This window comes from Malurus melanocephalus, unplaced genomic scaffold (genome assembly GCF_030028575.1).
Source record: "Malurus melanocephalus ecotype Western Australia unplaced genomic scaffold, MMel_1.1 scaffold_361, whole genome shotgun sequence".
In the NCBI taxonomy this organism is placed as follows: Eukaryota; Metazoa; Chordata; class Aves; order Passeriformes; family Maluridae; genus Malurus; species Malurus melanocephalus.
Window position 1 is genome coordinate 197082 of NW_026623593.1, and position 16291 is coordinate 213372.

Sequence of the window (16291 nt, forward strand, 5' to 3'; positions counted from 1 at the left end):
GTTCCTGAAACAAAGGGTATTTGCTCAACAACAAGCTTTTTATCCCCGTTTCTGGCTGAGAAGTACTTTAATGAGTATCCTTGTTCGTTAACTACACAATATTTTTAAACATTTTTTTCAATTTTAGCCACTCTTTAAACATGCTGTTTCTAACCCATGTTTTGAATGCACTGTTGGATAATGATGGTGAGTAAATAACTTCAGTCATATCACTAATAATTGTCTTAACCAATCTATTGTGCAGCTGAACACATCAAGTTAATGCAGAAAGCAGAGGCCTTTAGAAGCAGTCTTCCCATCAGAAAAGTGTAAGACYGATGTACATGGATTCAGATTAAAAAAAAAAGCAACTTGCTGATCTGAACAGAAATATATGCCAGTCAGAATAAATAGTGGCCTCGATGAGATTTATTTTGTTGGAGAAAAGGATCTAATATTCAGGAGACACTTGAGCTGTGGTAGTTGTTGAGTATTGCTTATTCAGGCAGTTGAATTGTTGGGCTGAAGCAGGGAAGGTTTATTAGCCCTGCCTTGGGCATCAAACTATTAGATTTCATGTCATTTCAGCAGGTTTCTAGGAAATATTTGATACCTTCATGAGTATATTTGAAATTTTGGGCATTGGGAAACTACATGAGCTTTGTATTTTTTATACTATTTTCCAAATAGTGCTTAGTTCCTTGAGACTATAATGTTTTCATTATGATAAGCATTATTTGTCCCTCTGTACTGTTTATGCTCATTTTCTTTTTAAGAASAGTATAAGAATGAGTGCTGATATGAGGTAGTGCATAACTATGTTAAAAATAAAAGGGGGAGGGGATGGTGGAGAGCTGTTTCAGACAGATGAAAAATGCCCAGTATGTTGAGGAAAATATATTCCCCAGTGTCATTTCATGCTCTGCAGGGGTCTGTTTGCTTGAGTCCAGTGCAAATGCATACTTTCAAGAAAGCCATTTTCTGTTTAATGTGGAAAAGAAGAATAAAGCAATTTTTTATTCTACTTTTATACAATCTTGTCAGGAAAGAGAGGTAGATGAAGAATTACAATCTTTAGAAATGCCATCAAGCTCCCTAAACACAAACCTTATCAACCCCAGTCTGAAATCATGTCAAATTTCACAAATTAAGCAAGACTGGATTTTGCTTTGGACGCCTCCAAGGAAATCCCATGACACAACACAATAGGAGCTAGCATGAACAATTCCTTAAGCASATGTCTTTTCTTCCTCTGAGTGAACAGTGATGAGATGAATATGGAGAAAGWATGCAAGCCCTCCCTTCCATTACCTGGAAGAGGTTCTCTACCAACYCTTTCACCCCACTAAAATTAAAGCTTACTCTGACCTATTTCCATATTTTTTATTCCTTGTGCTCTGTGTCAGAGAGCAGGCACAGAGCAACACTRAGAGTTCATGCACCCGCCTGCAAGGAGGTGGAATGTGATGCAAGAACAAGCTAAGACAGGAGAATTGATCTCTTCAATATCCCAGTGGCCAGCACATTGTGTTTAACTCCTAAATTAGTCTAAACAAAAGGTCCTGTGCCCTTTGAAATGCTGTGGGGTTTTCTTTCCTTGCCTACAGCTCCTGCTCTGGAGGACCACAGGTCTCTTGTAGGTTTTGTGTGATACCTGCCAGGTCTCTGCGGTTGCTGGGGGTATTCCAGGGCATCTCAAATGGCACTAGGCAGCTGTAATTAGGCAACTTGATCAAGCCCTTCGTTCCTAGGACTCCTTTGCCAAATACCTAATTTTAGCTGTCARTGATGCTATGAGTGGACATTTCAGATGCTGCAGAAAATGAGAATTGTCACCATGTGACTCACCAGATCTGCCAACCCAAATGAAGTGCTCAGCAAACCATGAAAAATCCAAAGACCAGAACCTGTAAATGGGAGTGTACATCCCCAAATGAACTTATTTTTGGCTARTCACTTTGCTTGCACAGGATTTTATGAATCGAAGAGGGGAGTGCTGTGCAGTAGTAAAAACAGATGAACCCAAGGAGACAAAAAAACCCCAAACCCCAACAACAAAAAAAAGCCTTCCTGAGATTAACTACTGTAGACATTAACATCACTGAATATTTTGATAAGTCCTTGCAGGACTCCAAATCTCACTAAATGAAATCCAAATCTCACTAAGTGAAATCCTACAATAAAATTCACTTTTATTATAGGTCAATCTAAATCTAAAAGCTTGGAGAAAAAATATTTAGCATGGTAGTATTTTATTAAATAAAATCTATAAATAAGTTTGTAACAAAACAATAATTTTCCTGGACAACTGCATGATAATAAACTAACTTTCTAGRATGGCTGGGGATCAAGGTAGTCACACTTTTCGTTGTAAGGAATTACCTTCATAGTATTCTGCTGCATCATTTCTATAATGCACAAGTAGTAATGTTTAGAGTATTTCTCAGTGTCGTTAGAAATTTCACCTTTCACATCTCTATCTGCTCTCAAGTTGCATGAATGTAAAAATAACAATATTCCTGCAACTGATAAAAAAGACAAACACATAGTCTCTAAGAAATGGCATCTAAGAAAAATCCTCATGCTCTTCCTAYTGATGCAACAGTTATGCTTCATCCCCATATGGTTTCCTTCAGTGTTGCTTTCTGAGTTGATGGAGGGAAATTCCCAAGACACGTTTTACATAATTGCTTGYATGGTTTCTGTTGCTTACATGTGTTCTGTCAATTGTGCATGGTTCTTATTTCCAACTATTTTGTTAGAAGTGTTCAGAATTCTTAAAAATGCTGGAATAAACTTTATTTAACACAATCACCCACTTACAGAGCTGTACAAAGCTGGAATTCATCYTTTAACTCTTTTCTCAGCACTTACCTCTATCTTATGGAAATACCTTTGCTGTTTCCTTTCACTTACCTTAACAATTTTTGTGGGTGTTTTTTAATGGGGTTTTTTTGGAATTATTTTGATAATTGCTGAAGATGCATTTTACCCACTTTTATTTGTAAATTGCTTTTGTCCCCTTTGAGGGACASCCCCTTTCACAGGCTGTTGAAAGAAGCCCAGGCTCTAAACCCAGGAACTGCGATGTTCCCCTGTGCTTTGGTTGATGATATTTTTTCAGGTTAATTAATGAGAGGATTCTTTAGCATCCTACAAGAATTGGCAGTTAACCTCAGTATTTCAACGAGGGAACATTTTCTTTACAGTGTAGGAGAACTAAGGTGCAAAATAGGATGAGGAGCATTACTGGGATTGGCACTCATGTTTCTTAATGCTTACCACCTCGCTAAATGGAACCGAAGGTATTACTCTTTTTTTTTTTTTCTGTAACATTTTACCCCGTAAGCAAAATGATGCACTAATACTTGCCATTAGCAATGCTGATGTTTTGAAACTGTTGTCATTTCTGAGACAGTATTTAATCCATGCGCATAGAGACGATTGCCTGAGGTAGAGATGAGGGTGGCTCCCCACATGGATCACCCTGCAGCATTTGGGATTCTTTTCCTCCCAACATCTTTGATCTCTCTCTTTGATWGTCAAAGTACAAAGTCCAAAATCAAACTGAATCTGACCTGGTCAGTGAAGTATTTTTTCCATAGACCTGAGGAAGCCTCCACAAATTTGATCAATGCTTAAGAGAAGTTACACAGTGTTTTTGTTTTGTTTGGTTGTTTTTTTTTTTAAATTTCAAAAGAGTGATGTTGGACATATTAGAGGTGACGTGATGGTGAGTGCTTCTGAAGCATATGCTCTGCAAAGATCTATTCAAAACATTAATCTTTTAAAAACCCAAGTATCCTGTCTTGTAATAAAATAAGATGACAAATCCYATCAGGAAAGTTCTTTTATTTAGACTTTCTTCATTTGCTGAAAAATGACTTGGGGAAAACTACCTGAAAGTCAAACYAAAAGCAATAGATTGTGCCTGTAAGAAATCATAAAGTTCATTATGTACACAACGATGTGGCAGAGGAGGAGACCTGAATTTTTAGTAGCATTGGATGAAAATTAAAGTAATCCTGGGTAAGTAATATGTTGCAAAGTGATATTTCAGTATGTTTGAGACTCATTTGAATTCAGCACTGATGATAAGTGAGATCTTACCAGAACATTTTAGAGTGTCTTTTCAAGTCTGTAAGACAGGAAGATTTTTATTTTATACCTGCATTAAACAAACAAAAAAGGGTTTTTTCCTTTCTTTTTATAGGATGAATTTAGAATACTTGTCCAGTTTTATGGACCATAATAACCCTTTGCTGGGGAAATAGTCTGTCAATTATTCCTGCTTTTCAATTCAGATTTTTACATTCTCTTTTTAACACCAAGAAGGTGAGAAGTAAAACTAATTTCCCAAGTGATTTTGTTTTTCTTCATAATGAGAAATGCAATTTGTAATATTTCAGATGATGTGGAAATCAGCTGCAGATTTAAATGGCAAATATCCATTTTCCATTAATATGACAGTTCATGCCAGCTGAAGAGCCACCTCTCCCTGCATATGTGGACATCCTGCCATGCAAGAAGGAGATGCTGTAGTTGGGAGGGCTGTGGGTTTTTTTGTTCGGTTTTGTATTTTAAACTTCTTGTAATGAGCCATGGTCTCTATCAGGATTAATTTCAGGGTAGAGAAGGAGAAGCCCTTTTTATTTGAGCTCTATTTGCTTTAAAGAASCAGCAAACTGAGAGAGCTGCGTAACCCACCAGCGCAACTGTAGTGTCAAATCTAAGTACATACATAAAAAGAACAGCTCTGAGAATTTGATGCCATGGGCAGTTTAAGTAATTTCTAAATGTTTCTGACAGTAATTTACCATCCTAAAAAAAAAAAAAAAAAGCAAATTATTATCCTGAATTGCTCTTAGATGTAAGACATTGAAAAAAAAAGTGGAGAATTTTTATTTTGTGAAGGACAYTTCAACGAAATAACCTTAGTTTTGCCTACTGTTCACTAGTAATGTCATGACAGAGTAGCAATTTTGACCAGTTTTTAAAATAATGCTCTTCAAATCCCCAAATATGTATGTTAACATTTTTTCTAGCCTTCACTTTCAAGTAGTGTGGATATGCTTTATGCTTCAGACTTTACTTTTCCATTTTGAGGCACTTTCCCATAGTATTCTCAAAATGCAGAATTGAGGGCGTGTGGGTTTTGCTCAGGTAATCAGGACAGGATTAGAAATTTCTGCCCGTGAAGGGACTGGAACCACTCATTTACTGATGTGGAGGCTTTGTCTATCATTCCCTGTGCTTGGACTCCCCAGTTCTCTCCAGAAGTTTGAGGTTTGCAAAGAAGATTGCGGCTGTACCTCAAAATATTACCTAAAATAATAGCCTGCTTGTCTGGTGAGAAATTACCCCRAGTCTGCTGTTGTGTTTTGTTTTCATAACTTCAGAGCTGGGGGTTCTGGTGCCCTTGGCAGGCTGAGCTAGAAAAGAGCAAAAAGGCCATGCTTGTCCCAGGGAAATTATGGGGTGKCAGTAAAGGTAGCACACAGGCTGGACAAGATGAGCAGTGCAAAGGAGCCACGCAGCGGTGTTGGTTGAGGTTAAGGGCAGCTGGTGGCACAGGGATGTAAGATGAGGAAAACAAAGATCTGTCTTACCCAGGTACCTCTTTTCACCAGGGGCAGTCCAGTTGTCTGAAGACATGGTATGGAACAGGGCAGACTTGCAGGGCTGGTCTCCCAACCTCCAGGAACTTGCAGCTGATGTGCTTTCTGAGCCAGAAGTGKTTCTTTTTTTTTGACTATCAATGTTTCTGGAGGAATTGCAGCAGTTCTAAGGAAAAATAGGAAAAACAATTCTTCTCAATGGCTTTTATGGAGAGCTCCTCCCTTAAGGCAGTTCCTTGGGAGGAAGGGAGGGACAGTCTGAGGAAAATGTATGTTTGATTATTTAATACACAATTAGTAGGGATCAAGATTAGAATTCCAAGTAGAAGTGGACTTACTGGTGCAAAATGAGAAAGAATACTTAATTGTTGCATGTGAGAGTGAGGATCTCCTTAGAAAGACAGATCACTGCTCTTTCTGGTGGAAATGGCATTGCTCCCTTGCCTGTGTTCAGATGCCTCCTTTTTTTCTGTAGTGTTTGAAGTGGAAGAGACACTGCCCCAAGGACTAAAAGCTGTAATACCTATTAGTTGTWCCAAAGCTGAAGTCAAGATACCCGTAGGCTAAGGGGTTAAGAATTGAGTAGCTAAGGTGGCAGAAGGGCTCAAGTGCTTTCCAAGGTTTTACTGAAGTGCTGCCAACTGACTTGAAACCTCTCATCTGAACAAACACTTGAACTGAAAATATTTCGTATTTTCCCAGCGAAATATTTCATGAGTCATCAATAACTCTTAGGCTTGCGTACAACTACCTTCACAGGTGTTAACGAAYAGCTTGAAATCTGAGAAGACATTTCAAAAAAGAAAGCAGAATTCGATTTTTTAAAAAAACGTGCCTATTCCCTTGTTGTTTTCTGAATATAATTGAAATAGAGCAAAGTCCTTGGTTTTTGAACAAAAAGWTTGGTCTTATTTTGGTTATGTCATCAGAGCCCCTGACTGAGTTGTCAAAGTATGAAGAGCACTGTCACATTGAGTAAACATTTCACATTACATCTGTTATCTTCCTCCTCTTTCTTTTTAGAGCAATGTAATATTTTGTGAGATGGACAACTGTCCATGCTGGTAGGTATGTAAAGGAAGGAAAACAATGTTTAAAATTTAAAYTGTAGGGCAAGTAATTAATAAATTTCATAATTAAAAGTATATACAAAATAAATAATACTCAACTTTTCTATTAGTTATAGATAATATTTACTTTTTATGGGCCAGATTTTGGTTAAATCACTTTTGAGAAACAGGCCTTACATTCTGATCATAATTTTGATCCTTGGCAGATAATAGTGTTTCCTTCCTGGACACTGGTAAGTTCTGCATTTCCATCAATTCCAAAATGTTGACTGTTCACTGCTCTRTTGGTTAGCTCTCTTCACAATCTGAAATGTGCATACCTGCATATACTGGGGCTTCAGTAGCAAGCAAGGTCAATTCAACCATAATGACCTGATCCAGGTGCTGTGGAGAGAAGCTCTTGGGCATGCCTGAGCACCCAGACAGGCTCAGGCCAGGCCAGAGGCAAAGGACAGACTGCTAATAGGACCTRTGGTGTGACATTTCCAGTAAAATTGTTTCCAGCCTTTGGCAGTGTCTGACTTCCTTATCCCAATTACATGGAAATTGTAGTATTTGGTAACTGGTGAAAGGCTGAAGATTTTTCTACTTTCCCATGCTTTTGGTCTATTTGCTATATTCTAGCAATGCTTATTTATGCTTGCTGAGAAGAAACAATATTTTGGTGGGTTTAAACCTGTTGCCTGAATGGGAAATTAGGTATGTTGGATATCTTGTGGTGGTCCGACTGCTGTTAAAATGGGCAGAGGGTGTGTTATCACACATCACAGAGAACAATTTTGTCCTTTTTACAAGTAAAATGTAGGATTTMTTCTGGTAACTGTGCATTTGTGAGCTGTCTCTGCTCTCTCTCTAACCAGCTTTGCTGGGTGGGGGTGAATCCCAGTGCCTTGGATTGCACTTGAGGAGATTTAAAAAAAATATTTCACTAGAATAATAGCAGGATCATTTATTTTTAGAACAGTGCAGCTAGTGCATTTTATTTAGAGATGCTATTTATAGACTGTTTAATTTTCCTTTTCTGTGAGGCACAGCTTGAATTTATACTCTTATTGCTCTTTAGCAATAATTAGTTTGTTTTGTATAATCTTAACTATAAGCTTATAATCAGCTAAAAGAAACAATGAATTTCTATAGCTTCTGAAGGCTCAAACTGTTGTTTGTTTGTTTTTTTGTTTTTTTTTTGGCTAGTGGCCATCTGCTATTGAATCACTTMAAAAGTTTGGTATGATCCTTAGGTATGGCAAATACAGGAATTTTTTTGAAAGAGATTGTTTGGAGAGTGGGTATAAGGTTGACTCTCCTGAAGTATAGCTTGCGTGAAATTTGTGATTAAAGAAAATCAGTTACTGTCTACCTCTTCAGGAAAGATGAAAACTACATTACTCTTGGGGGTCAGTTTAAATAACCATTTCTAAGCAAAATATTTTATATGAAATTTCTTAGGGACAAGAGCAATGGGAGTAGTGGAGGAATATGAAATACTACCTCTGAGAAGAACTGGATACTTTACCACCCATTTGTAGGTGATCAGGTTTCTGTGAATTTATTGGTTTAAACTGTGGATGGACGAGATGGGGATTTACGTCATGCAGCTTCTCCAAAATGGAAGCTGAAGGTTTTAAATCCGAATCCAAATAACACACAGGTTCTCAGTTCTGCCATATTACTCAGTGTTAASAGAATCCTTTTTCCCAGGAAACTTTTCTACAAGGTAAATATATTGCCCTTAAATTCCAGCTATCTGTGCATGAGGCAGGAGCCAGTCACTGTCAATCAGCAGGTTTGCACTTTCTCGCTGCTGTGCAAGGCAGCCAGCAGGAATGTAGCAARATCTGTCTGCTCAGCATCTGACTTTACCTTGCATGAGGCAGGCTTGTATGATTTCATTTCAGACCTCAGCTCCTGCTATTTTAATGCTTAAAAGTGAGTTGGGAGGGAGAAGGTTTGGGGAGTAAYGACATGGATTGGGAAATCAGGCAGGGATCTGATAGTAGAACAGAGGAGGATGTAGGAAGGCCAAGTTTCTCTTTTATGGGATATAAGCACATTGAGGTCTGCTGAATTTAAGGTCATTCTTAGCCTCAAAATAGTTGTGTACACATGCAAATAAATAAAATAGTGGTCTCCTTATACCCAGGTGAAGTTCAGAATTTCTCTTTTACTTAATGATTTGAAGCAGCTCTTCTCCTTTTGATGGAGCAGCTGTGCATTAATTYATCTGAGTTCAGAATTTGACCCTAGCAGTACAATGAAATTATCTTCCTGTCGAAGCATGGCATACATCATCACCTGATGATTTCTGACTTTTGGTGAGAAGGAAATTGGGCTAATACTGTGCCTGCCATGAGAGCGATGCTTATCTGACTGATCTAAGACTGATGCAGCCTTTTAMACTTTAGCTTGTGTGTTACCTTGAAATCATTGGTGAGTTTTCAGCCTTTGTTTTCTGCTAGGAGTCCTTAGGATAGCTGTTGTTATGTGCCATCTTAAGGGATAAGAAACSAAATCCAACTTCCAGCCTTAGCTTTGTCTGTGTTTCACAAAAGCTGTGGCCTTCATCCCACAGAACAGCACACATGCAGAGCCACTGTTTCCGCACTTGAAAGATAAACTGCATATTATTGCCTGATGGAACTTTTCCTTCTCAATTTTCAGTTCACATGCGTATCTTCTGTTTTGATCAGTTTGACAAGTTGAAATGCAACCTGAATGGTGGTGTTTATTTCAGATTTGACTAGAACAGARCACTTATTCCCCTGTAAAATTTACACTCCCATGTAAATATTCCCATATTACATGCATATTCAAACCTTTTACCTGACTCAGGTGCTTATTGCTTTTGCAACCTTTCTGGACAGCYATTGCAGGTACCTGGAAATTTCATATATCCCTTTTCTACATGATTCAGGTAATCYTCCATTGCTGCAAAAATGTCAACAATTATTGATGAGAGCGACTCAGGGAAAAGTAGCTTAAAATGCAATCAGAAAGGGGCTTTCTGTGGAAACAGTTGTGGTTGTAGCATTATACCTACCCAGTGGTCCAATTACCTTGTCAATGAGTGAAATACACTCTGAAAAAAATAGTGGAGATTAATATACACAGCCAATGTCTGAAGATCAATACCGTCTTGGATCCATCTCATATTTATTAAAACTGTGGATGGCTCTATGGATGTAAGGGAATTTTAGAGACAGAGAGAGAGAGATGTATCCATAATTTTAAAACTGATAAGCAAATTTGATCCTCAATGCTTAACAAGAGACGATTCAAAATGGGTTAATTTTCTAAAAGTGCCAAGATGCCAAACGTTAAAGATTTGGTGTCTTTGGGGGATTTCTAATTGAACATTTCTCTATAATGGAGTAAGAACCAAAAATAGTCAATTTTTATGTCCCAGTAAACTTCGTAGTGTCAGGAGCTTCTACATTACACATACTATGATGTCTAGAAATTAATGAGAACTATCAGCTGAGGGTAAARTGAAACAGACTACAAAATCTCACAATAGAGCTATGTATTTTTGCTGCACGTGTAATGGTGATATGGAAAAGAGTTATCTAGTAACAGCTGCCACCCCGACTAAGGTATTTTATCCATATTCTGAGATAAATGGACATGAAAGGCTTCAGAGACTGATGCTAATAATACAGYTCTGTTATGTTCTGCATTTCACACTGTACATTGGCTTTTACATCATTCAGCCTAAGAAAGCACCAACAAAACAGTATGTGTTGAYTGTCCAGTGTGAAAACACAGCTGACACTTTAGTCAGACACTAACAAAGGAAAAATAGCCCCAAAGGTTTAGCAAAAATCTCAAAAGATGTCGCTGCTAATTTACACAAAGCARAACAGCAACAAATTGTCTTCCTCAGGGAACATGTCCCAGTGCTGTCCCAGGACAACAGTGGAGAATCTGTTGTCTTTGAAAAACAGATGTTATGCAGGGAAGATCAAAGTCAACTGGGAAGGCTGACCAGACTGAAAGATTATGCAACCRTACATTGCTGCTATATGGAGGTCAAATACATTTACATTTTCTGGCTAATAGGGAAAGCTTTACAGTAAACTGGAAAGTCATGGAAAGGAATACAAAGCACAGTTTTCTTCYTCGGTAATTCTGTGCATTAGGAAGAGCAGACTGTTGCACTGTTTGCACTGAGAAAAAGGACAGCAAGGGCAGTGCAGTCACAGAAGACTGCTGATTTGTGCAGGGTTGCAAAAATAATGGCAAGTCTGAAATTGAGCTGGAATTCGTGTGGCTTGAATTCATCTCTAGTTTCAGTCAACAGGGACTGTGCCCTTCTCAGCATCATTCAGTGGCTAAGCCTGCAACGATTCCAAGCTGGTGTTTATTTTCCTCTCCCTGTCRTTTTAGGATTTTGCAACCATAGTTCTGTTTTTTGCTAATGTTCATTAACCTCCCTCTTGGATAATACGAGTTCTCAAAAGGAAAAGCTTGTCATACATTTAGACAGATCCTAACTATTGATTAACACACTTGTGTACTCGAGGAGGTCTGTCGCATTGAAAGCATACTACATAGTCTACTTTCTGACCAAGTGACCCCTCCAACCTCTGCCTTTGTTACTTACCAGCCATCTTAATTTTCTGTTATGGTAAGATTGATGATTACCTTTAAACCTGGAAGGATCYTGCAAAAAGCTAGCATGAAGAAACAGGAAAATTTGGTACATTTTCCCTCTCCAGCAACTTAGGGTTTTCAGTTGAAAATAGATTAATATTGAGTCAAAACCACTGCAAATCTGTCTCTTTCCAAACCATSTCCTTGCCAGAATTTCCATTTGAACCATTAAGCATTGGCTCTGTATTTCTTCCTGATGACTATCATGTTAGCTAGGAGAATTTAACATCCTACTTCATTCAGTTCAAAAGGCAGTTTCTTCAAAACTGCCCTGGRAAATTTTACCTAAGACTGTCTTTCTCACCCTAGCAGGAAAATGTCCATCTTACATTTGAGTTGGGCACAAAATATCCACAGCTTCTTTTATCTGGATTAAAATGAAGTTATTTTATGATGAAGTAACATATTTCCATTCAGGTGAACTATAAATTTTGCTAAGTTTACCAAAGCTAAGTTACCAAAATAACTGAGAATAGTTACCGGGTTTTGCCTGTAGTCCCTCTAATTTCTTGATTTCAAGACTATTTTGGAGACCTGTTCTTAATGGACACTTTGATGCACTTTCAGAAAGTCCTATTCAACATGAAGCCAAAGGACTACAGAAACTGTAACTGTGCAAAGACAAAGCCTTGCCCAATATAAGACAAATGGCACCACTTTTAGGGATGGTGTTGACTATTATGGTCTGTGTTTGAGCATGTAGACCACAGCTGACCTCAATGTTAACCTTGAAATGTTAAGCTCAGTTTTCTCGAATTGATGCACAGGAAGGAGGTCACCTAAATAAAAAACAAATTTAAGTCAGCTCTGTCTGGTCAGTGTCCAGAGCTGTGACAAGCACAAAGARCATCCATTGCATGTTCCCTGAGCCAGGCAGAATTTCTGGAGCTCTTTGCTAGCCAACCTAGATACCTTCCTGGCACAATGTGGCCTCAAAAAGCAAGGCAAAAAGTGGGCCTTGGGCTTCTGATGTCTGAATACAAGTGTTTCTCCTTAACATCATACAATACATGAAAGAGAGCATCAGGAAGGAAATATACCCTGTAGCATCRTTCTCAAGGGAAGGTACACTTCCACAAAATGAAAATAAATGAGTTGGTATTATGATAGTCTAATACTGTGATGTTATGTACAACAGATGCATTTTTCTGCTAAGGGTTTAATCCCTTCAGGCCCATTAAGCAAGGGGAAAAGTTTAGAAGGGATGCTGTTAAAAGAAGACATTAATGCACCTTTAAAAGAAAGTAGTTGGAGCACAAATCCCAGGAGAAATACAGTACAAAATAGTGAATGAAATATTTATACTTTCCACTGAAGCTGAGTTTATGCACTTGTGGGAGAAGCCCTGATGAGATGGCCTCCCCCTTTGTTCTGTATCTATTTTTCCAGTTGCTCAGACACAGCTGTTGGTTTCACAGTCTCTCTGAGGCTGATTAAATTAGAAATCGTGGGCCTGTCTGCTCAGCATGGCCAATGACACACAGGAAGTTTGGGATRCATTCTAAGCATGTAGTTTGGGTAAAGGAGATTTTTCTTTGTGTGCTTCCAGACATAAATTAGTTCTTCAGGATTTGGTGTGACTGGATCAACTTTCCTGTCTTATTCTGAACAAAACAAGTTAATACATGACATGAAGCTTGTATATGTTCATGAGAAGGACCAAATATGCTGTATGGTTCACTGACTTATCCAAGGCCCATGACTCTCACATTCATATACCATTGCTTTTAATTGTAGTTGTTCAACATGAAGCAAAACTGCATAATAAAAAATCTRTGAGAGTTTTAAGGGGAGATTCTCCAAAACAGATGGAGGAGGAAACTGCCTGACTGGTGAGTGAATTGGACTTTGTGCCTTCTAGAACCCTTTATTTCTCTTTTGACACTAAGATTGYTTGTACAAGATCACTGTCTTTTTAAAGAAATTATTTATGGCTACTAGRAGAACATTTTTTATTTTCAAATACCTTCTAAAGAAAGAGCAAAACTCAAAAGCACTTTAGTACTTTTTATTCCGCAGAAGGGTTCTCATGTTTTCTCTACGCAGCTCATTTCTTTCTAGAGGGTCTTTTCCAAATGCTGCCTTCCTATTCAGTCTCATTTATATTAGCTACTGCCATTCCTCAACAAAACTACGTCAATTGCCTGAGTGCAAAAAGTGAAGAAAAGATGGTGGTGTGTTGTTTGGTTTYGCTTTATTTTTTGGTTGGCTGAGGTTTTTTGTTTGTTTATATTTTCATTTCTTCTTTTTTTTGTGGATGGTTGAGATTTTTTAAACTATAATTTACTGCAATTTGTAAATATGTCATTTGATGTAAAAGACAAAATGACCTTGCCATTGTCCCTCTTGTGTTTCTGCATCCTGAACTTTTTTTAAGGTTGCARTTCCATGATCTGATATAATGCCTTCATCTGCATTTACCATAGCTTTTCATTAAAATACAGAGATCTCTCGGGCATTCACATTACCTTCCATATAGAGAACATTTAGTATTCTTGGGGTGTGGTGGTATTTTTTTGCTTAGAAATGGCTTTTGTTTTTCAGGATTTTTAGATTTATTTCAATAAATATAAATTGATTTTTAAAGGTTCAGATAAATCTGAAGATGCAAGGCATATTTCAAAATATCTGTAATTAATAAGCACCCTAAATTAATGGTCCTCAAATAATTTTACAAGAAGCAGCAATAACATGTTTTGTGCATGTTATTTCTCRAGTACAAGTAAGTATATAATAATAAGCTGGAATGGACATTAGTGAAGATAATCTGCACAGAAAATCTTAAAATTGTGGCACTCAGGAGTCRTTTGGGAAGATGATTGGAGTCCACTGAATAACATTTTTATTTGTAGTGTCAAATCAAGAGCATATGTAAGAGTGAAAACCATTCCTTGGGAATTGTCAAATCTGATCTTTATGCGTTTTGCTGCACTAATAAGTAATTGATACATAAGGAAATGAAATGTAGTAATTTCCCYTTGAAAAGATCTTCTACTCAGTGTTTCAACAATATTTAATTCTTATGGAGCCTTTTGCTTCCTCAGAATATGTTAAAGATGTGAACTTATTCAATCCCTCCATGTKAATTTTTCCAGCCCTTCACTGAGAGTGGCAGTTACACACTACTATTTCTGTACAAGAGGGAGGATAGGGCGGATTGCTTAGGCTGCTTCATTAACTTTTTTGTGGACAGGAAAAAGGGGCACAGTTGGATCCCATTTTAGAACTGAGGATTTCCTGATTTTCAGTCTTCTGTTTACACAACTGCATTGTGCTGTTCTGACTTGAACTAAGTATTCCCTGGCTTAAGGGTCTGAGGTGTGGTAGATGTAATCAGGATAGCCAAGCTTGCCTATCTCCAGCAGGCACACTGGGGCTTTGTTAACTGTTACCTTGTGCTTCCTGAAAATCATTTGGTGTTGTCCAAAGKGATCTCCTAGTCATGAATCCATTGMTGACTTCTTAATTTAGGCTGCTGGATTTTCCTCATGATTTTAAATCCAAATGCCATGAAACACTGAGCTTTGGTTATTTCTTTTAATGTATTGAACTAAAAGATGCTTTGAGACATTTGCCAATAATGTATGGTAAGGACAAGGTAGTGTTTTTGTTTACTTCTTAGAAGTTTTTCTTTTCTGGTATTAAGGATGCTTTTTCAGGGTGGAACACAGGGAATTTATTGTGTAACACCTGTTAACAAAAGAGGAACTTGATTAATTTCCCACTCMTGGTGCTGAGACTGTTCCCCTTTGTTGTCATTTTCTCAGGGTTATTACTCATTACCCTTATTCATTCTGCTTTGATAGAGGTAAATAGCTTTTAATTCCCCCTGCCCCCAAACCTTCTTAAAGTTTCCTTTGACAGCTTGTTGTAATTATGCCCCTCATTGAAGACACACTCATTATTCTCTGTTGCCCTGAACAAGATTATTTAAGGCTCATTTTGGATTTACTCTGTGCATGTGTGTTGAGTGTATTTCCCTGAAAAATAGAAAATAGCAATATAAGGGCAGTTTGAGATTCTGGTAAATGTGTTACTGATCACAGCTTGTATAGTTGGAGGTATTTCAGTGAACATGATCAATGTCCTTGTCATTACATGACAAAAAAGAAAAAAAAAAAAAAAAAAAAAGAGAAAAAAATGCCAAAAGGATACAAGCAAGAAGCTATTGAAGCCTTCTGTACAACCTGTTATTGACTAATTGTTACATACAGTTTACTGTTGAGCTGTCACAGTATCTGCAGCWTAATAAAATATGAGCCAATATTAGGGGTGGTTTTTTGCTGTATCAGTAGTCTTCTTTTGGAAAGTATCCGATGGCATTATAAATGTTATTCATAATGTTGTAATATTGCAATGTGACAATTAGTATATTCTCACTTTCTTCACATCATGTCCCCAGACTAACCTACTTGCCAAAATTAACAAGTTCTTGGGAGTGTCAAGATTCTTGATTTGCCACAGGCCTTATTGTTACTRGGACATCTCAGTGCCGCAGAATTTAACAAATAGTTTTGGCCATTCCTGAGAAGCACTGGTTCTTAATTTCATGTCTTCTTTCCTTTCCCTTACAAAAGGATCCTRCTTGGCAAGGCTTCTGTTCCTGACTCCTAGGGCTGTTAATTCTCTGACAGATCAGACAGCAGGAGTAGGTACAGAAACATACCTTTGCCCTTAAATGAACTTGAATTCCTGAGTAACTGTAATATACAATCACTCCCACCCAGGGAAAAAACTCCTACAAAAAAAACCCTGTAACTATCAAACCATCGCAGTAGTTATGCACTTGCTTTTATGGATTATATGTAAGTCATCACATTTGAATTATCAGCTCTTTTAGAACCTGCAGTCACAKATTTTCTAGCTGCATTGCACCTCAATGCTTTTTATTTGGAGACAGCGGCTCTTTCTGCTTATGTCCTTGATTTTGTCTTAGTGCCTGTCCCTGTTATGTTAGAAATTGAGGTTTGGTGG

The 16291-nt window shown here is 37.8% G+C and overlaps 1 protein-coding gene across 2 annotated transcripts in view; it reads left to right on the forward strand.

Annotated features, from left to right (window-relative positions):
• The window catches only part of RBMS3 (RNA binding motif single stranded interacting protein 3), a 660983-nt gene that overhangs the window by 189847 nt on the left and 454845 nt on the right, over positions 1-16291 (forward strand). The window lies entirely within an intron of this gene.